The 22,056-nt window shown below is 40.6% G+C and overlaps 1 long non-coding RNA gene across 1 annotated transcript; it reads right to left on the reverse strand.

Annotated features, from left to right (window-relative positions):
- Positions 1–1,363: 1,363 nt before the first annotated feature.
- Positions 1,364–19,729, reverse strand: LOC130360616 (uncharacterized). Its single transcript, XR_008890736.1, has 4 exons — positions 19,021–19,729; positions 12,852–13,480; positions 11,989–12,089; positions 1,364–1,618 (listed from the first exon to the last, which is right to left on the reverse strand). It is a non-coding gene; the product is annotated as an uncharacterized LOC130360616 (long non-coding RNA).
- Positions 19,730–22,056: the final 2,327 nt, after the last annotated feature.

Here is a 22,056-nt window from a genome sequence, read left to right on the forward strand (position 1 = left end):
TTGCGAAAGAAAACCACGGCAAAACTTAGAGTCCCCATCAAATTTATCCGGCAAGGATAATCGAAGGCCGGAAGCGGCCACTCGCTGCGGAGGAGGTGCAGGAGCTGGCGGAGGAGATTGTTGCTGGAGCTGTGGTAATAGCTGCTGTAGCATCACGGTCAGTTGAGACAGCTGGTGGCCTTGTTGCGCTATCTGTTGCGACTGCTGGGCGACCACCGTGGTGAGGTCGGCGACAACTGGCAGTGGGACTTCAGCGGGATCCATGGCCGGATCTACTGTCACGATTCGGCTGGCTGGAGGTGGATCCTCTGTGCCAGAGAGGGATTGGCGTGGACCGTGTTGGTGGACCGGTTCTAAGTTGCTACTGGTATTCACCAGAGCCCGCCGCAAAGCGGGATGGTCTTGCAGCGGCGGTAGCAACCAGGTCGTATCCACCAGCAACGGCTCAACCTCTCTGACTGCTGAAGATAGGCGCGGTACAAGGGAGTAGACAAGAGCAAGGTCGGACGTAGCAGAAGGTCAGGGCAGGCAGCAAGGATCGTAGTCAGGGGCAACGGCAGGAGGTCTGGAACACAGGCTAGGAAAACACAAGGAAACACTTTCACTGGCACAATGGCAACAAGATCCGGCGAGGGAGTGCAGGGGAAGTGAGGTATAAGTAGGGAGTGCACAGGTGAACACACTGATTAAGCCTGCTGCGCCAAACATTGGCGCAGCGGCCCTTTAAATTGCAGAGACCCGGCGCGCGCTCGCCCTAAGGAGCGGGGCCGCGCGCACCGGGACAAGACAGACGGGGAACGAGTCAGGTACGGGAGCCGGGATGCGCATCGCGAGCGGGCGCCTCCCGCATCGCTAATCGCATCCCGGCTGAGAGAGATATTGCAGCGCACCCGGTCAGCAGGTCTGACCGGGGCGCTGCAAATGCGAGGATGCTGCGAGCGCTCCGGGGAGGAGCGGGGACCCGGAGCGCTCGGCGTAACACCTCAATCTTATTGAGAACCTTTGGAGCATCCTCAAGCAAAAGATCTTTGAGGGTGGAAGGCAGTTTACATCCTAAACAGCAGCTCTGGGAGGCTATTCTGACATCTTGCAAACAAATTTAAGCAGAAACTGTCTAAAAACTCACAAGTTCAATGGATGCAAGACTTGTGAAGCTGCTATAAAATAAGGGGCCCTGTGTTAAAATGTAATGTGACCTAATACAATGTTTAAAAAGTTAAAATGTTAAAAGTTTTATTGAAATAGCTTTTTATTTCAGTAAATATGCTGCAAACACAACAAATGACAATTTACAGTTCTTTACAACCTATAAAGTGTTTTGAAACTTGTTGTGCGTAATAATTTGCAACAGTGCATTGTAAGTTTTTTATGTTTAAAAAAATACTGTTATCATTAGGAAGTTTGTTCAATACAATTTGATTTGTACTCTTAATAGTTGATAACATGAGAATTATGCTGACTGTTATTTACATAAATTATTTAGGTAAATAAGAAACATATCATTTGCATAATAATTTGGAACAGGGTGTATATGGACACACAAGCAGGTGTTCTTCTGCGGTTGACGAGAAATTTCTCTTCCAGTAAAATCCATTGTGTACTGATTCTTTTATTTCCTCTGTAAAAAAAATATCAGCAAGTTGAAATGCTTAATTTCCATGTTTTTAAATGTTTTAGTTAAATCTGTTTATTTCAATAAAATTTTATAGGGAGGACAACCAATGCATATGTGATGTCAACAAAGTAGGCTTTTAAGTTGAACTTGATGGCATTTTGTTGAAGGTTTTTTTCAACCTTAAGGGTCTATTTACGCATACATTATTCTGTGCAGATTTGATGTGCAGATTTAATGCACAGGATTTGAAGCTTTGTTCAGTCATTTAGTTTACATTGGAATCTGTAGCACAAAATCCTGCACACAAACTCTGCGCATCAAATCTGCGCAGAATACTGTACGTGTGAAAAGACCCTAAAGGCGTTTTCCAGCCAAATACATCTTATCCCCTATTCAAAGAATAGGGTATAAGATGACTGATCACGGGGGACCGCCACTGGGACCCCCCCTTCGATCTCCGTGCATTCCCCGCATTCTATGCGGGGCTGCATCTCCAGTCTCTGAAACCTCTTTGTTTCGAGGACAGGAGACGTGACATGACACCACACCCCCTCGTGACATCACACCATGCCCCCTCCATTCATGTCTATGTTAGGGACTGAGCAGTAGTGGAAATAACTACAAGGAAAGTGACTGAGCAATAGTGGAAAGAACTACAAGGAAAGGGACTAAGCAGTAGTACCTGCCAACTCCCTGGACTGAGTACTGCTCTTCATGGACAAATCTAGACTCATGCCACAAAAAGCCACACATTCATTCTACCAAACCTTGGGTATCCCAGCCAGTGTTGAGCAAATTGAAAGGCAAAGGTTTTAAAAAAAAATTAAGTAGGCCCCAGTTTAGAAGAAGCAGTGGTCTTAGCATTAGATCTTCTGCCAACCTACACTAAACCCAATACATAGGATTACAGTGCAGGTGAACCGAATTAAAATAATAATGCTCCAAGTGATGTATCACTCAACCAGGTTTGTGTCGCCAATTTGGAGATAGAGGGTATATCAGCTTCCATTGCTAATATGTAAATGGCCTGATTTGTGCAATGGAGAGGGGACCCTGCATATCCAGCATCCCTGCCTCCGACCCTCAGCCTCCGACCTCCTTTGCCCATTGTAAGAACCCGAAGGGTTAATCTGCACTGAGGACTTTTGTTATTCTCGTTACTGTGGAAACGCTTTGTTCTCTGGATGGTCAGCTGACCTTGTTGGCTTTTCACCTTCTTATCTCCCTATTTAAACCCTCAGTATTCATCCAGGTGTTGGCTGCGAAAGAGCTCATACTCCTAGCTAGCGTTTGTATTGTATCTTTGGCACATTTGATCCATTGGCTCCGCTCTCTGACTATTCTCCTGTTTCTACGATTTGGCTTTTCTGTAATCTCTTGGTACTGACTCAGTTTGTGGACTGTGACCAATTGTGTATGTTTGTTTAGTTATCATTTCTGGTAGCATGTGTGTTTTCCTACAGTGTCCTGACCTCCCTCTGTATTATAGTTTATTTTGTTGACGTTTGACTCTGTGCACTTATTCAGGCAGGGACTGTCACCGTGGTTTTGGACCTGTTGCCTAGGGTGGGTACGCAAATAGGCTGGGCAAGTGGGAGCTAGTGAGTTTAGGGTTTCACTCTTCCCTGCCCATACGTGACACCCATGTGAGTGCGAGTTGAGCATTCATATTGGAGCAGAGGGGATGGAGGCAGGAATGTGGGGTTCGTCAGGTCCTGCCTCCATTACACAAAGCTGTCAGATGCCCTTTAAAACAATAATGCTGACACTATATAGACAATAATTGTAGATAAAGCATTGTTTCTTTTAATCTTTTTGCACTTTGGTTCTATAAGAGCGGTGTTTTGAATAATTGTTCTTCGGGCAGATCTGATTCCTGCTGTGATATTTGTGTGTCATATATATGTGACCTTCACCCATTTACAGTAAATGTAGGTTTTCGGTCAACCTGTTTGTTTCTCCTGGAGAATGTTCTTCACCTTCTTGCCTGTTTTTCTTTTTCCTCATTACACAAAGCATATGGTCAATGCCTATTTAGCGTAGACATGCAATATAAACTACCTGCAACTTTTTGCCTCTGTTTTACCAGTTTGTACATGCTTTAATCCACAATAACATGGGAACTTTTCAGCCATTCCCAGACAGTAGCATTTGCTACATACTGACTCAGATTTCACTCTTTAAGGTTGGGGGTCAGGCGGTGTTTTCACAATCCGCTTTGTCAACATCCATCACAGTGAAGTCACTTATCCTCCTGGCTGCACTCTGCAACCACTAATGTATAAACAATTGTGTTCTCATTCTTCGCTTGTTAATTCCACAGCAGGTAGACACACCTCACACCCATATAAATCCCTGCTAATGCTGAATACGGTTTAGCCTATAATGTGGATATTCTTGAAGTTGATCAGCACTAATGCATTCCCACAATTGATTGTAGGGGCACTTTATACATTCCTTCCAGACCAGACACATGGAATCCCACCCGTCGCGCCTTAAACTTGATCATTTGCCAATTCTCTAATGTTGATGTTGTTGTTCTGAACACTAATCTGCGGTAATCCAACAAGATCATCCAGGCAATCAGAAGACCTGTGAATGTCGTAGACTATTCCTACCTGATCCCTGTGCTTTCATGTTGCTTTTTACAGGAATACTACATCTCATCGGGATGTCAGGTAGGATTAGGTTTGATTGCTTTGCAAATGGAAACAATATTCCAAACAAATTTGCAATAAAAAAATAATAATAACACATATAAAGTGTAATTGAGTCAGTTCATACCATTTTAGAAACAATAGGGGAGATTTATCAAAACATGTGTAGTGGAAGCGTGGGGCAGATCCCCATAGGAACCAATCAGAACGCTTTTTTCATTTTTAAAAAAGTCTGTGAAAAATAAAAGAAGCAACCTGGTTGCTATGGGCAACAACATCACTCTCCCCCAATGTTGCCATTTGTATTATGGAATTTTCTCACAGTTGTCTTATAAACTGTAAGGCCAAAAAGTTACTATATACATAAGGGTTCTTTACAGCAGGAGACTGCATAGGTGTTATCTCCTGACATTCTCTCAGCCCTTGGGCAGGTAGCAAACGGTAGGTGTTCACACTGGTGGGGCATTGTGCAGTGGTTCTTGTTGCTGTGGTGCTTTGTGTGTATGGTGGCGTGGCCCACAGACAGGAGCTTGGTCAGGCAGCAGTGGGACTGCCTGGTCACTGGGTCATTCCCCCTTTGGGCCTGGTGTTGCTGCGCTGGTTGTGTTAGTTTAGGGACCCACTCTTATCAAGTGGCCTTGACAAGGTGAGTTCATATATCTAAAAACAACAAATAGCAGAGCTCCTCATAGGACAATACGTTGTAGACAATGTAAAAGTAGGTGGGTGCAGGAATCACAAACGTTTTAGTGGTCCTCTCACCTGGTACGGTTGTGTAATTGACACAACCACACAAGCGCATGAAGATAGTGGTGCAGCCTCCCGGTATCGGATCCAGCGATGAGCAGGCCGATTCAGAACAGAATATATAAATATAGAGAAAAAATACCCAATTCCACAGCGCAGTCCACAAATTCTCTCAGAGTGTAATGATGAATATATATGATATTTATTAAGCCAGGGTGCAATGCGTTTCGGGGCTTAGGATCCCCTTCGTGATGCCTACCTGCCTGACGAAGGGGATCCTAAGCCCCGAAACGCGTTGCACCCTGGCTTAATAAATATCATATATATTCATCATTACCCTCTGATTGAATTTGTGGACTGCGCTGTGGAACCGGGTATTTTTTCTCTATATTTATATATTCTTGACAAGGTGAGTGGGCTTGAACGTTTTGATCAAAAGGTACAATAACAACTTGTTAGTTTTTGAAATTATGCTGAGAAGCAATTAGATCATTGTACAAGTTGATGATGTGTGACCATGTCTGCTTTTCTATTTTTCAGTTCTGTACAGTAAGAAAAATTACCATACTGCATTTTCTACCCAAAGATTTGACTCAGGGGGCTGACTAGAGAATTTACCGCCAATTGTCCATTTATTTATATTCAATTTTGGCATTACACTCAATGGGCTGGGTGCAGAGTGCTTAGTGCATATGAAGACGATGTTTAGAATATTGACTCTCACCTCTGGGTACGTACTGATAGGCATATTGCTTATGCTTTCCTCTCAGTCCCTAAGGGGTATTTGGGAGATAAAAAAACAATCACTGCTTCACGGCTTTTGTCTATTAGAGACCCCAGATCACTTTCTTCGCCTCTGCACCAGTCCTGGTTTCTATTTGTCACAGGCCCCAGACTGCCATTGCCTCCCTAAGTCAAAAACCTAACCAGCATCCACTGGTCAGATGCATTGATGACATTATCAGTGGTCACGTGATCAGTACTGCGGGAAGATGGTGATCTAGGATGTATGTTAGACATGAGTTGGGAGTGTTGCAGAGGGATGAAAGCGGTCATGGTAATAGTATAGAGACTTTTTTTTAGACAATGCTCCAATGAAAAGAAAAATAAGAAATGTTTTTGATGCAGTTATGGCAAAAACAAGCGGAGGAATTATGTTTTAGAATAGGAGATACAGTATAATGGTCATATCAATGCCTCGGTCCTAGGGAGCCCAAGTTGATCTTATTGTATCCTCTACATTACAGAGAACAACATTACTTCAAAATCAGTCAAATAAATGCTGAAAAATCTTCTACTGCTCCTTGCCCCTCATATATTCTTCTATATAAGTTTGCCCAACCACAAAGGTTTGCAATGCACTTTAGTAAGGAAATAGTTAAAGCATTGTGTTACATTTAATTTAGGAATGTGTCATTCGCTTCAAAACACACTCATTGTCAGGGAGCGCTCGCATCCAATATCTGACTCCATCAGTGTAATTGAGTGTCACTGCGAAATGAGAGCATTAGTTCATGATAAATACTGGAAGATTATCCTAATGTCACTCATGTTCCTCACGGGTGCTTAGCACCTGCCCTTGACGCTCAGAATTACAGATCCACCAAGCTCCCTAACACCAGGGCTATCCAATGGCTCCCGTTTCTTGGAGTCAGATCAATAACAATGTAAATTCTGCATGTAACTGGTACAATTCATCATTTGACTTGTAGTTTTCTGCCAGTACAGACAGTAATGGAGAGCATTTGTTCATCATTCTATAATAGCTATTAAAGACATAACTGCTGTTACATTAAGATATCTGGACCAAATTCCTTATCTCTGTAATTGTACATTAAGCCAATATTATTATCTCCCGCCACCATTACATTATTTTAAAGAAGAATCTGTGCAAAGCATTTGATTTAATACATATCAGCAAGGAGCCAATGTCTACCACCAAGATTATAGTTCATCTAATGAGTTATAATAATATTAATAGCTTGTTCTGGAGGCAGTGCTTCCCAACAACAATGCCTCTAGCTGTGGCAAATCTCCCAGCAAAAGGCTGTCGAGGCATGCTAGGAGTTGTAGTTTTAAATCGGCTGGAGGTACCCTGGTTGGCAAACACTGCTTTAAAGGGGTACTCCGGTGAGAAAGTTAAAAAGATTTGTAAATTACTTATATTAAAAATTCATAATCCTTCCAGTACTTATCAGCTGCTGAATGCTCCAAAGGAAGTTCTTTTCTTTTAAAACTTATTTTCAGTCTGATCACAGTGCTCTCTGCTGACACATCTGTCTATGTCAGGAACTGTCCAGAGCAGGAGCAAATCCACAGAGCAAACCTATCCTGCTCTGGAAAATTCCTGACATGGTGTCAGCAGAGAGCACTGAGGTCAGACAGAAAAGAAATTCAAAGAGAAAAAAAACTTCCTGTGGAGCATACAGCAGCTGATAATTACTGGAAGTATTAAGATTTTTAAATGTAAGTAATTTACAAATCTGTTTAACTTTCTGGCACCAGTTGACTTAAAAATAAATAAATAAATTCACCAGAGTGCCCCTTTAAGCTATCCATACACATACAGAGGTATATTTCTGCTAACAGCTATCTCTCCTTATCCCACCATACATAGACATACTCAAGCTTGGTATGCATGTGTTCTCAAAGAGCATAAGGTAGAGATAAGCTGCCAAACTTCTCCATTAACAGCGTTTCTCCCTGAGAACAAAAGGATTGGGCACTTGACATCCAGCTTGCCTGATCCTTCTCTTAGGGGAAAGCTGGAAGGCCACCATACACATTAGATAGTTAGCCGATCCAACCAAAATCAGTGGGGTTAGCTGACACACTGGGATGTAACTATAGGGGGTGCAGAGGTAGCAGTGGCACCAGGACCCTGTGACTGAAAGGACACCAAGGCACCTTTGCCTCATAAGAAGACACCAGTAGTATAAATAACACATGGTAGACATGGGGCCCTGTTACAGATTTTGCATTGGGGCCCAAAATCTACAAGTTACGTCTCTGCTGACACATATCTAAGGTGTACGATGTGCTTTTGAATTGGCTATCAACAAGAACCTGCTTCCCTTGAAAAGCACTGTGACCTCTTTACAGTTTATTGGCTCCATACACCACCACACCACACATCTAGTAGCAGTTGCACAGGTTATTGCAGCTGTGTCCCATTCACTTAAAGGGGTACCCCGGTGGAAAAAAAAAATTTAATCAACTGGTGACAGAAAGTTAAACAGATTTGTAAATCACTTGTATTAAAAAATCTTAATCCTTCCAGTACTTTTTAGGGGCTGCATACTACAGAGAAATCCAAAAAAGTTATGCATTTCCTCTGATGTCATGACCACAGTGCTCTCTGCTGACCTCTGCTGTCCATTTTAGGAACTGTCCAGAGCAGCATATGTTTGTTATTGGGATTTTCTCCTGCTCTGGACAGTTCCTAAAATGGACAGCAGAGGTCAGCAGAGAGCACTGTGGTCATGACATCAGAGGAAATGCATTTCTTTTTTTTGGATTTCTCTTATACAGCCCCTAAAAAGTACTGGAAGGATTAAGATTTTTTAATAGAAGTGAATTACAAATCTGTTTAACTTTTTGACACTAGTTGATTAAAAAAAAAAAAAAAAGGTTTCCACGGGAGCACCCCTTTTACCCCTTAACGACGCAGGACGTATATTTACGTCCTGCGCCGGCTCCCGCGATATGAAGCAGGATCGCGCCGCGATCCCGCATCATATCGTGTGGGTCCCAGCGCTAATCAACGGCCGGGACCCGCGGCTAATACCACACATCGCCGATCGCGGCGATGTGCGGTATTAACCCTTTAGAAGCGGCGGTCAAAGCTGACCGCCGCTTCTAAAGTGAAACTGAAAGTATCCCGGCTGCTCAGTCGGGCTGTTCGGGACCGCCGCGGTGAAATCGCGGCGTCCCGAACAGCTGATCGGACACCGGGAGGGCTCTTACCTGCCTCCTCGGTGTCCGATCGACGAATGACTGCTCCGTGCCTGAGATCCAGGCAGGAGCAGTCAAGCGCCGATAATGCTGATCACAGGCGTGTTAATACACGCCTGTGATCAGGATGAGAGATCAGTGTGTGCAGTGTTATAGGTCCCTATAAGACCTATAACACTGCAAAAAAAAGTTAAAAAAAAGTGTTAATAAAGGTCATTTAACCCCTTCCCTAATAAAAGTTTGAATCACCCCCCTTTTCCCATAAAAAAATAAAACAGTGTAAAAAAAAAAATAAATAAACATATGTGATATCGCCGCGTGCGTAAATGTCCGAACTATAAAAATATATCATTAATTAAGCCGTACGGTCAATGGCGTACGCGCAAAAAAATTCCAAAGTCCAAAAAAGCGTATTTTGGTAACTTTTTATAACATTAAAAAATGAATAAAAAGTGATCAAAAATTCAGATCAAAACAAAAATCATACCAATAAAAACTTCAGATCACGGTGCAAAAAATGAGTCCTCATACCGGCCCGTACGTGGAAAAATAAAAAAGTTATAGGGGTCAGAAGATGACATTTTTAAACGTATACATTTTCCTGCATGTAGTTATGATTTTTTCCAGAAGTGCGACAAAATCAAACCTATATAAGTAGGGTATCATTTTAACCGTATGGACCTACAGAATAATGATAAGGTGTAATTTTTACCGAAATATGCACTGCATAGAAACGGAAGCCACCAAAAGTTACAAAATGGCGTTTTTTTTTCGATTTTGTCGCACAATGATTTATTTTCCGTTTCGCTGTGCATTTTTGGGTAAAATGACTAATGTCACTGCAAAGTAGAATTGGCGACGCAAAAAATAAGCCATAATATGGATTTGTAGGTGGAAAATTGAAAGGGTTATGATTTTTAAAAGGTAAGGAGGAAAAAACGAAAGTGCAAAAACGGAAAAACCCTGAGTCCTTAAGGGGTTAAAGGAAATATGTCATCAGTGTCACCTGCACTAACCTGTTGGTACAGACAGGTAGTGCAGGTGACACTGATGTACTTACCTTGTCCCGTACTGTACTGTCATTCTCCGGCAATCCTCTTCGGTATCTTCAGCTCTGGGCACAATTTGGAGCATGGGCGGAGCTTAGGGATGTCACCTCTGCTGTTTGCTAGCAGTGGGACCCAGCAGAGAACAGAAGCAGTGATGTAACTAAGCTCTGCCCATGCTCCAAATCGGGCCCAGAGCTGAAGATACAGAAGAAGATTGCCGGAGAATGACAGCACGGGACTGGACAAGGTAAGTACCATTGTAATCAGTGTCACCTGCACTACCTGTCTGTACCAATAGGTTAGTGCAAGGTGACACTGATGACAGATTTCCTTTTCTGGCCTTAAAGTTCAAAGACAAGGCTATTTCATTTGGAGTTGACTTTGATGTCATTAAAAGTTTACTAACCTTTTCCACAATAACCTATTGGATTAAATTCATAATTACTTTTGGATGACAATGATACCAACAATAGTTACAGTGCAGTTAATACTAGGAATGTTCATGTTGTGTATAGAATCGTCTCTTTTGGGGTGCCCAATGAACTCTAGTCAAATGTAGGTCTCTTTTTTAAAGGGAATCTGCCTACTGTTTAGTGACCTTAAAGGGGTACTCCGGTGAAAACCTTTTTTCTTTTAAATCAACTGGTGGCAGAAAGTTAGACATATTTGTAAATTACTTCTATTAAAACCCAAGTCCCCAGCACTGCAAGGCAGCAGTGCTAACCACTGAGCCACCATGCTGCCCTTAGCATACATTTGCTATGTATGGTTGCTAAAATGGACAGAGACGTCAGCAGAGAGCACTGTGTTCGTGATGTCAGTGTTCCAAAAAGAAAGGTATTTCCTCTGTAGCATTCAGCAGCTAATAAGTACTGGAAGGATTAAGATTTTTTAATAAAAGTAATTTACAAATATGTTTAACTTTCTGCCACCAGTTGATTTAAAAGAAAAAAGGTTTTCACCGGAGTACCCCTTTAAATCTGTTGACAGTTCAATACAGAGTATCGAGAGAGTAGTTAGAACAGACCTGAAGTTCCCATTATGCACATAGCAGGACCAAAGAAAAACTCTTATAGGATTGTGGGCACCACTATGGCAAGTGCCCATGTGGCAAAATCCTGATAAGTGCTCAGAGCTCCCGGGCTGTTCTTCTCAGCTCTTTGTGACAGTTCTGGCAGTCATCTGATGAGACACTAGTGAAGTCACATGAGGGGGGCTAAGAAAGTGCTCAATGCTCTTTATCACAAAGATGCAATAGCAGTGCCCAGGACTTTACAAGACCTTTATTAGGTCATTCAACCTGCTAGACCAAAACTTTAGATTTGATCTTCTCTTGCCGTCCTCTATATGGAACTGTCAGCAGTTTTGAGGGCTCAAATATGCTGACAGATTCCCATTTTAACCTCAGTAACAAACTTAGCTCCCACCACTTTCCATCTAGATAACTTTTTATGTCTGTATAATTTAATAGCAATGCACGTAGCTCTGGAAATATGTCATTTGTCAAATGTTTCAGGATAGGAAATTATAAATAAATGTACAAATGTGGTTCTCACCCTAAGCCTCGGCACTGCTAGTAATGCAAACAAATTCCGCATTTTGCCAAACCCTAATTATGAGCAGAAATGTGCTGGATGCTATTAATTATATGCTGGGCACAGCTGAATGGCGGCATAGTAGCGCTCCACTTGCCATCTGTCTCTTCTCTTTTTGATTATTTTTGTCACTGACAAGTATCTCCTGAGTTGTCCCACACGTGAAAACACTTGAAAGCTCAAACCGAGGTTGTGACCTTTACTTCAGTAGGGTCTCCGCAGTGATCGCAGCCTTGAGGCTATTTGAATTTGTGTTTGAACGGCTATGGGGGCACCCATCCTCCCATCAAAACCCTCCAGATATAAATAATAACACGAACATTTCCTATGAAACACACAGCTGTCTTTATATCCATCCTCCAGCTTCTCACCAAGGACTCCAGTTGCAGCAGTCGGGTATCAGTATTCTTATTCTGTATACATATTTCACAGTTAAATAGGCAATGTAGTATAAAAACATTCCGCCTCATGTCTGTAAAAAAAAAAAGTTATGTTAAAATGAAACAAAGTCATTTCTTAGAATTGTAGTAGCTGTCAGTAAATGCAATATACTTGTTTAAACAGCTGATGTGCTTGTTATAATGCATCAGTATAGGAATGAGGCATCAATCCAGGACAGGAAAGCTTTCAGCTTTATTAAAAATTCTTATGGCTTCTGGTACTTACTTATCAGCTGCTGTATGCTCCAGAGGAAGTTGTGTAGTTCTTTCCCGTCTGACCACAGTGCTCTCTGCTGCCATCAATGTCCATGTCAGGAACTGTCTGTAGCAGGAAAGATTTGTTATGAGGATTTGCTCCTGCTCTGGTCAGTTCCTAAAATGGTCAGAGGTTGCAGCAGAGAGCTCTGTGGTCAGACTACAAAGAACTACACAACTTCCTCTGTAGTATACAGCAGCTGATAAGTACTGGTAGGGGTAAGATTTTTTACTAGGAGTAATTTAAAAATCTGTATAACTGTCTGGTACCAGTTAATAATAATTATTTTTTTTTTCATCTCGTGTACCCCTTTAAATGTATGTATAGGGATCTTAGGTAACATGGCACCCTCATTACTAATTTTGTGATTTATGGATATGGTAGTTGAACAAAAGGAAATTGCACTTTGGTACAGCTGGAGATTTGCTCCTTACTCTATTCACCACCTCACATCACTAGCTATCCGGCGGTGCTACTGTGTTCACATAGTACCATTTACTGCAAAAGCATGTAGAAAAAAGATGTGCAGTGCACTCACCACGTTTTGGGCTTCTTTCTTTATTGAAGAAGATACTGTGCAACCATCCAGTTCAAAGGACACAATTCCTCATCATGTATTAGCGGTGCAGCGGGAGGGTAGTGGCGTGCGGGGGAAGGGTGGGGGAGATAGAGACGACAGCCTGTTTCACTAACGCTTCTTCCGGTCTCTGAAATCCTGAAATCAACCAATGATCCCCATATCAGATAAAGGGGGCTCCTGTATTTACCTTTTTAAGGTGTGTACTACAAGTTCCAAATTGCATTCTTGAAGACATTTCCCATTTTTATCAGCAAAAAAATGTAAAGGAAGAACCAGCCCGACAATACAGCTGTGTTAGTGAGCTTCACGATTCATCATAGATTATGCAAATTTCATTAAAATGTTTTCCTTTCTTAACATTGTGATATTAGAAGGATTTGGTTTCTTTGATATATTCACACACTTGTTTTCTTATTATTGGCTCAATCACACTGATTAAATATTTCATTGAGCCAGTTTTATGGTGCTATAAACTTATCTGCGCTGTGAGCTTGTTTCAGAGGTTCCCAGCACATGAAGAAACAGGTTTTATTAGTTATTGTCTTCAGAAATCCTGCAGAACACATCCAGCAAGGGGCAATGGGCATCTGCAAAGTGCAAGAAATAAAAATAACCAAGATCAGAGAAGTAAAATTAGGAGGGAAAAAAAAAAGGATAGTACCTTGTGTGATACCTTTGGATCGTATAATAGCAAGTAAGATCGCAAAATACAGTGGACTGTCATCTTAGTGTGTATTATACCTCATGTGGGGTAAATCTGGATCAAGACCTGCGTGCTGCTGCTGCTGCTGCAAGAAACCTATAGTAGATACAAAAAAAAAATGGGAAAAAATGGCAATATAATGGCACTGCTCTGGAATGATCAGCGGATCTGCTAATGGCCGATCTGTGTAACAGACCAGTGCTCTCCTGATCATTCTCACTACATGGTGATTGTTGTCATCGTCGTTCAAAGTCTTGCTTTTGTTCCTGCATTTCTGCTGACTTTGTTTTGTTCTTGGGCTCTTGAGCTGTTTCATTATCACTGCATATATTGTCATTTAACTATTATTTATTTGCCATTAGTGTTTCTTATGTCTTTTGTGTATGATTATATTATAATGTCCACAGAGTTTATTTAAGCCCTACTCCCGAATTTAGGATCTTGGTGCCCTTTTTGATTTTTTTTTCCGAGTATAGGGTAATGTTACATGGGCCTGATTAAAGCACTTATCAAATTGATCTGCGCTAATTTTGGGAGCCTATTACATGGCTCAAATACAATGTGTGTGTAAGAGTGGTGTCTCTTTAAGGCTAGGTTTGAATACAAGTTTTTTTTATGCCATTTTTTGGAAAACTGTCACTGCAGTTTTTGAGTCAGAAAAAGGATACAATAAGAAGGAAAAGTATAAGTTATTCCTCTATATTTCCCATTCCTTTTGAATACACTTCTGTCTTTGACTCAAAAACTGCAGTGACATTTTTCCAAAAAAATGCAAGAAAAAAACCTGTGTGAAAACCTAGCCTAAATGTCTGTTTGTTGTCTACTCAGTTGCTGTGGTTTTGCGTCTTGACTTAAATTTGTCCTCTTGGTTCTGACTTGGCATGTTGACTATCCTGTGTGTTTGTTTGTATCCCCTGAGTATTGAATTGTATTTACCCTTTTTGTATTCCTGAAATTTTTGGACATGTTGACTGAGTTTACTGTAGTTAGTTTTTTTGACTCTGAAGTCCCAGCAAGTAGATAGGCAGAGACCATCTTCGTTGTTGTGGATCCATCAGTTAGGGCAGATTCTCAGTAGAAGGGATAAGGTTTGTGGACAAGTGCAGTGTGTATGGCAGCACAAACATTCTTTAGATAATTCTTGTGGCCCATAACTTTCATCATTGTCCCCCCCTCATCACCTAATACATAGGATGGTTGCTAGTTCATTGGCCATTTTCTGGAACTATTACAAAGGGCAATATGAGCCTATTCTGCTGATAATCCCCAAGTGTAATAGAGCCTTACAGTGTAGCTGTAATGTCCGTTTTTGTATTTTTCTGTTTTAGTTTTGTGCCTATATCAGTTTTCTTTGCTATTTTCCCTGGCTGGGGAATAGTTAATCCTCTGAGCCAATTGCAACCCAGGTATGGCTATTTAAACCCGAGCTCTCCATCACTCTGTGCTGGTTATTTGGGCATTTGTGCATTACTCTGACCATGTCTGCTTTATCATGCCCTTTGTATTTATCTCTAATATTTGAGTTTTAACTATGGTTAATAGTCTTGTTTATGGTAGATTTAGTCTGAAGTACAATTGTCTGTTTTTAGGATTATTGTATGTCCATGTATGTATCTTAGTCTGTGTTGACACTGTGAGTATCCTGACCTGTGTTCCTTCCCCTTGTGGAGTTTGGTATTGTGGAGTATGTTCAGACTCATCCTCTTTGCTCAGTCTAGTGTTCCGTGTACTATATTTCTGCTTCTTTCTAGGTCAGTATCCTGATCACACACTGGAGTGTGCCTGCTGGCTAGAAGTCTATCTGTATTTATCATTGCTGTCTCCTCCTTTTGTGGAGTGGGGTATCCAGTGTGTTTCTGTTCTGTGTCTCAGTGTGAACAGTGTTCTATGTTCCTTATCAGTTTGGTGTTTGACATTCAGTTCACCTGTTTATCCCCTGCATATTCTGGTTTCTGCTGTGTACTTATTCTATACCCTGTCTTGTTCATTAATTTATGTCTGCCGTTTATCTTGCCGTTCCGGTTTTTGAACTGTTTGTACACTATATATAACTGTTTGTACACTATATTCTGCACTGTTTGCCTGTATATATTCTGTCTTGTATATGTGCTTGTTTGATAGTTTTCCCGTTATGTTTCTGGCCTGTGACAGACTATGTATATTATTTTTTGATTTACACTCACTGCACTTTAGCTCAGGTAGGGACCGGCACCGTGGTTTTCGATACGCCGTTTAGGGTGGATGAGCAAGTAGGCAGGGAAAGTGTTATTAAGGACAGCTTGGTGCTCACTCTCATTGTTCCATCAGTCAGTCATGACAGTAGCTGTCAAAGGGAAATAGCAAAGTTTTGACTGATTGGAGCGCTGTGACCCCCACCAGTCAGCAGAACAGTCTCTGCAGAGCCTCTATGGACAGCCCCACAGACTTATATTGATGCTGCAGTACATAGATCGCAATAAGCCAGGGAGTGAAGCACTTATGTTCTCACTTCTCTTTGCTCATTCTGCAGATCGGTGGTCAGATATCCAATACCTACTACCCGGTTAGGGCATGTGCAAAAGGAAAAAACCCACACTTGGGTACAGCACTGTGCTGCAGATTTCTCTGATCCGTGGTCAACACAGGGAAATCTCGCACTGAAGCTCCTATTGATAACAATGGAAACTTCAGAGCATAGCCTCGCAAAAAGAATATGTCACTTATTTTTCACCAGTTCCCATGTCTCACATTGAAATTAATTAGCAGGGTTTTTCAAGGTGACAGCACATTGTTTTTTATATGGAAATCGGGGAGATTTTTACATGGAGAAAATGCTCTCATGTTCATGTTCAGCTTTCAAAACACAACTGAAATGTACATCAGAAATATTGAATATTCTTTGCTGGTGCACAATATTTCTGGTCTTTGCCTTCAGAGTAACAGACATTTATCAAAATATACATGCACAACTATAACTGCAAAGTATATGGCCAGCTATAACCCCCAAAGGAACCAGCTGTGGTCAAACCTTTACATATGCGTCTATGTTTTATATTAATCCATGCTATCATTATTCTGCTATAATGAAGAATGATCTAGTAAATACAGGTTTTGTTTATTGACTCTGGTAAATCTAAGTCCAATTTATGTCATATTCTATTCTGTGGAAAATATATAGTTTTATGATTTAATTGTTGTTTTTTTTCAGGTAACTACACACTAAGGGATTTATTGCTCTGTGCAACAAACAATAGGTTAAAAATTTCACAGAAAGATAAACTCCACGCTGCCTACTTAAGTTCTGTAATGTCCTTTAATCCCAAATTTATTGGCCAATTTAGGATTCTTATAATAAATACCAGAGGATGCAACTGAGCTGTGATAGTAGTAATGATCTCTGGATAGGTACATAAATTCCAGGCATGGTTCCCTTGTGGGATCCCGGTGTGCACCACTTCCTTTTTTGTTGCTTTGAAGACTTGTTTTAATTATTGTTTCACCTTTCCTGTGCAGGGTGTGTGGTTCAGGCGCTGTGCTCCAGGTGTGTCTGCAGGTTGTCAGTCAGGGAAGTCCAGACATGACTGAATTTTACAAGTATACATCAGACAATCCCGGGCAATTTACACACAGCAGCCACAAAGCAAAGGATAAAAATATCCGTGCAGCCGGATTTTTATTAAGTGCAACTTTAATCCTCTTCATCGCACCACAAATAAATACCTGGCAGGACATGAAGTAGCCTCTGTGATTTTCAGATGTCCCGTATGTTTACTATTTGTGCGCGCCGCTCAGCCGGACCCACTTTTACATGCTACAGACATTCTCATATTAATAGTTTGGGATGTACGTAGTCTTTATATTGCTTTTATCTTCACAAGTATCTTTTTGATCAGGCACAGACTGGAATGGAACACCATGCATCACAATGGCAGACGGTTTTATGTAATACTTCAGGAATCTCAAGGAGTACTTGAGACTGAGAAATAATCTGATTTTATATCTCAAGTCCAACAAAGATGTCCCTGTATATTTATCTCTTTAGTCTGCCTGTCTTATAATAAAGCCCCACCTTGGGAGCTGGCAGGGAACAGAACAAAGAACTGCAATTTACTTATTATCAAAAATGCTCCATATGGGGGGAGGGAATGTTAAGGTAAAAAACATTCTAGGATGCAGAGAAATTCAGATTACACTGCCGCTGCCCAGCGGACCCTCTGAAAGACCCATGGGGCACATTTGTTAATAATAGGAAAAGGACTCGGGCAAGAAATGTTTGGGTAATAGCTTTTGCAATGTCCCACATCTCATGACAAATGGCTCCAATATAACTAGGAAGACACAAGCTAAACGTCATGTATTATCTGGTGTACATACAGTCCAGTAAGGGTTAAACTGGCCCACCAGGAAACCAGAGGATCCCCTGGACCAAGGTTGTGACATAATGGTGGATGCCAACTACAATTGGGATACATAGATGCAGCAGAAGACATATAACATAACTGGAAGCTGAAGTATAGAATCAGACAGCAATAATCTGATAATAATAAAAATGAACATTAATTATGTGTTGTTGCTGAGAAGAAGAATAGTGGAGAGGAAGCTGATCAGGACAAATGCAAGGACAAGGACAAGTTGTATCTAATTGTATCGTATTCATAGATTGTAAGCCCCAGCGTGCAGGACCCTCAACCTTTTTGTTTGAATAATTAGTGTGTAACATTGGAATGTCTGATATTTTGTCTTTATTTGTATCCCCTAAATTGTAAAATGCTGCAAAATATGCTGGCGCTATATGAATAAATAATAATAATAATATTAATAATAATAATAATGATGATGAAAAATTCAATTAGTATTATTATTATTATTACTACTTTTATTATTATTTATTGTACAATAGCTGTTTATTTTAAATAAAGGTAATAAATAGTGTTGGGCACAAATATTCATATTTCAAATTTTTATCATGAATATTGCAAATTTGCGAATATTGCAAATAAATTCGCTATATATTCGAAATTGCGAATATTCGCTTTTTTTCCACATATGTGCATATTCGCATATGTGAATATTCGCATATTCCTTATTTTCACTTGTGCGCCAATTGGAATGATGCAAATACACTTGTCAGAGGTTATCAACAACATCCCTAGCAACCAATAGTAAAGTCGCCCACCCCCTCACTGCTTTCTTCCTCCAATACACGAATATGCAAATATTCAAATATGTGAATATTCACATATGCGAATATTCACATATGCGAATATGTGAACATAATGAATACGCAAAATTTGCGAATGTCGCAAATTCGAATATGGGCAATGCCGCTCATCACTAGTAATAAATGCAATGAAAGTTGGCTGATTCTATTTAGGTCTATTATTAATTAGAGCACAACTATTTTAAATGAAGTTTGTAAAATCCAGGCTAAAAAAAGGGGATTACCTGATCATATGGTGACCTCATCATTCCAAATTTGAAATATCTTGATGCTCAGCTTTCAACTCTTGTCCAATGACAGATTCCGTAGCCACTTGCATGCAACTGAAATACATCATATTTTGATTTTATTTTAGTCCATGTCCTTCTTCTTTAAAGTGTAGGAGAATGTTGCATGTACAGGGAGCTCTTGCTAGACTTGAGGAATGTCACGGATTGTAACACACAGTCACAGCAGTTTTGGGCTGTGCACATTATATTTTCTGTTTAGTTCCACTTTAAAAGCGGGGGAAGAAGCTATGCAGATGAAACAAAATCGACTCATATTTTTTTAATCAAGCTGAAAGATAAAAGGCTGCTGTGTTTTACCGAATGTTTCCAGTCTTGAATTTAATAATACTAAATTATCTTCATTGATTTGAAGAGTCATCTCAGGATATCGAGACCTCAGTCTGCACAGGGACTTGTAAAGTTTTCAAGAGCACTTTATCTGTAAAAAGCAGCAACTGTATATACTCATAGAAGTCTGGAGGGAGAGAGCTCTCTGCATTACAAGTGTAACCTCCTTATTCACTTGCAGGCATCCATGGCTTCTCCGTACAGTGCTGTGCGTCCTTTTCATAGTCTGAAGTTCATTGCAATGATGTTTTCTTTTATTCTACATACCGATTCATCATTAACCTCGTAAGGGAACAGGGTGTACCTGTACGCCCTGCGCCTGGTCCCAGTATATAATGAACATAGCGGGTCGGTCCCGGCGGCTAATGAAAGCTGGGACCCTGGGCTAATAGCGTGCTGCACTGATCATTGTGCCACGTGGTATTAACCCTTTAGACGCGGCGTTCAAAGTTGATTGCAACGTCTAAAAGGAAAGTGAAAGCTTCCCGGCAGTTCAGTCAGGCTGATCGAGACCATCGCGTTGAAATCGCGATGTCATGATCAGCTAGAATGTGAATGGAGGGTGCCTTACCTGCCTCCGTCGTGTCCGATCGGCGATTGATTGCTCTAAGCCTGAGATCCAGGCTTGAGCAATCGACCGCCAAGAACACTGATCATCTCCATGTTAATGCATGGGGCTGATAGGTATATGCATTGCTATAGCCACTAGAGGGGGCTATAACACTCCAAAAAAAAAGTGTGAAAAAAAATGAATAAACATCATTTAACCCCTTCCCTAATAAAAGTAAGAATCACCCCCCTTTTCTCATAAAAAAAAAACGGTGTTAATAAAAATAAACATATATGGTATCGCTGCGTGTGGAAATGTCAAAACAATAAAAATATATCATTAATTAAACCGCACAGTCAATGGTGTAAAAGTAAAAAATTCCAAAGTCCAAAATAGAGTATTTTTGTTCACTTTTGATATAATGAAAAAATGAATAAAAAGTGATTTAAAAGTCCGATCAATACAAAAATGGTACTGATAAAAACTTCAGTTCAAGGTGCAAAAAAAAATTAGCCCTCATACCGGCCCAAAGGCAGAAAAATAAAAAAGTTATAGGTGTCAGAAGATGACAGTTTTAAACGTATATATTTTCCTGCATGTAGTTATGATTTTTTTCAGAAGTACAACAAAATCAAACCTATATAAGTAGGGTATCACTTTAACCGTATGGACCTACAGAAGAAAGATAAGGTGTCATTTTTACTGAAAAATGGACTTCGTAGAAGTGGAAGCCCCCAAAAGTTGCAAAATTGAATTTTTTCTTCAATCTTGTCGCACAATAATTTTTTTTCCATTTCGCCATGGATTTTTTTTTTAAATGACTAATATCTCTGCAAAGTAGAATATATGGAGCAAAAAATAAGCCATAATATGGAATTTTAGGTGCAAAATTGAAAGTGTTATGATTTTTAGAAGGTGATGAGGAAAAAATGAAAATGCAAAAACTGAAAAACCCTGCGTCCTTAAGGGGTAAATATATATTCGATACTTATTACTGGCTGCTGTGCTGTCCCACCTCAGTAGGTTTCTGGTTTAGTAGGACAGTTTTTGAGGGGACAATGCATCACTGGAACGAGGAAGAAGTGGTGACTAGATGGAGCAAGAACGATGGAACTGAAGCTGCAGGGATAGGGGAAGGGAAGTATGATTATAATTTTTTTTTTTAACCAGCAATAGTCATATTTTCATCATAAAGACTCTTTTAAAGGGGTACTCTGCTGCTAGACATCTTATCCCCTATCCAAAGGATAGGGAATAAGAAGTCTGATCGCAGGGGTCCCGCTGCTGGAGTCCACACATGATCTCCCACAGCACCCAGCATTCTAAACAGATGCCGGGTTCCTGTGGCAGTGGACATGATGTCACTCCCCCTCCAATAGACATGAATAGAGGGGGTGTGGTGTGACATCACGAGGGGCGTTGCCGTGACATCACGATCATGGTGCCAGAAAGTTAAACAGATTTGTAAATTACTTCTATTAAAAAATCTTAATCCTTCCAGTAATTTTTAGGGGAAGTGTACTAAAGAGAAATAAAAAAAAAATAAAAAAAATTCCTCTGATGTCATGACCACAGTGCTCTCTGCTGACCTATGCTGTCCATTTTAGGAACTGTCCAGAGCAGCATATGTTTGCTATGGGGATTTTCTCCTGCTCTGGACAGTTCATGAAATGGACAGCAGAGGCCAGCAGAGAGCACTGTGGTCATGACATCAGAGGAAATGCATTTCTTTTTTGGATTTCTCTTTAGTATACAACCCCTAAAAAGTACTGGGAGGATTAAGATTTTTTTTTAATAGAAGTGATTTACAAATCTGTTTAACTTTCTGGGATCAGTTGATTTTTTTTTTAAAGTTTTCCATGGGAGTACCCCTTTAAGAGCGGTCATACAATGCACTAAGATGTGCTTTATTTGGGGTGCAGATTATAGATATTAATGTAATGTGTCCATGAAGTGGTGTAAGAAAGCAAATAGTGTCTGAAATGCCAAGTTTACGATGCCTCATTTGGATAAATGCCATTTTCCTGAATTAGAAATCTGTGTCCTGTTGATTAATTTTTTTCTGCAATATATCAGAAAACGAAAATATGCTA

This window comes from Hyla sarda, chromosome 3 (genome assembly GCF_029499605.1).
Source record: "Hyla sarda isolate aHylSar1 chromosome 3, aHylSar1.hap1, whole genome shotgun sequence".
Lineage (NCBI taxonomy): Eukaryota > Metazoa > Chordata > Amphibia > Anura > Hylidae > Hyla > Hyla sarda.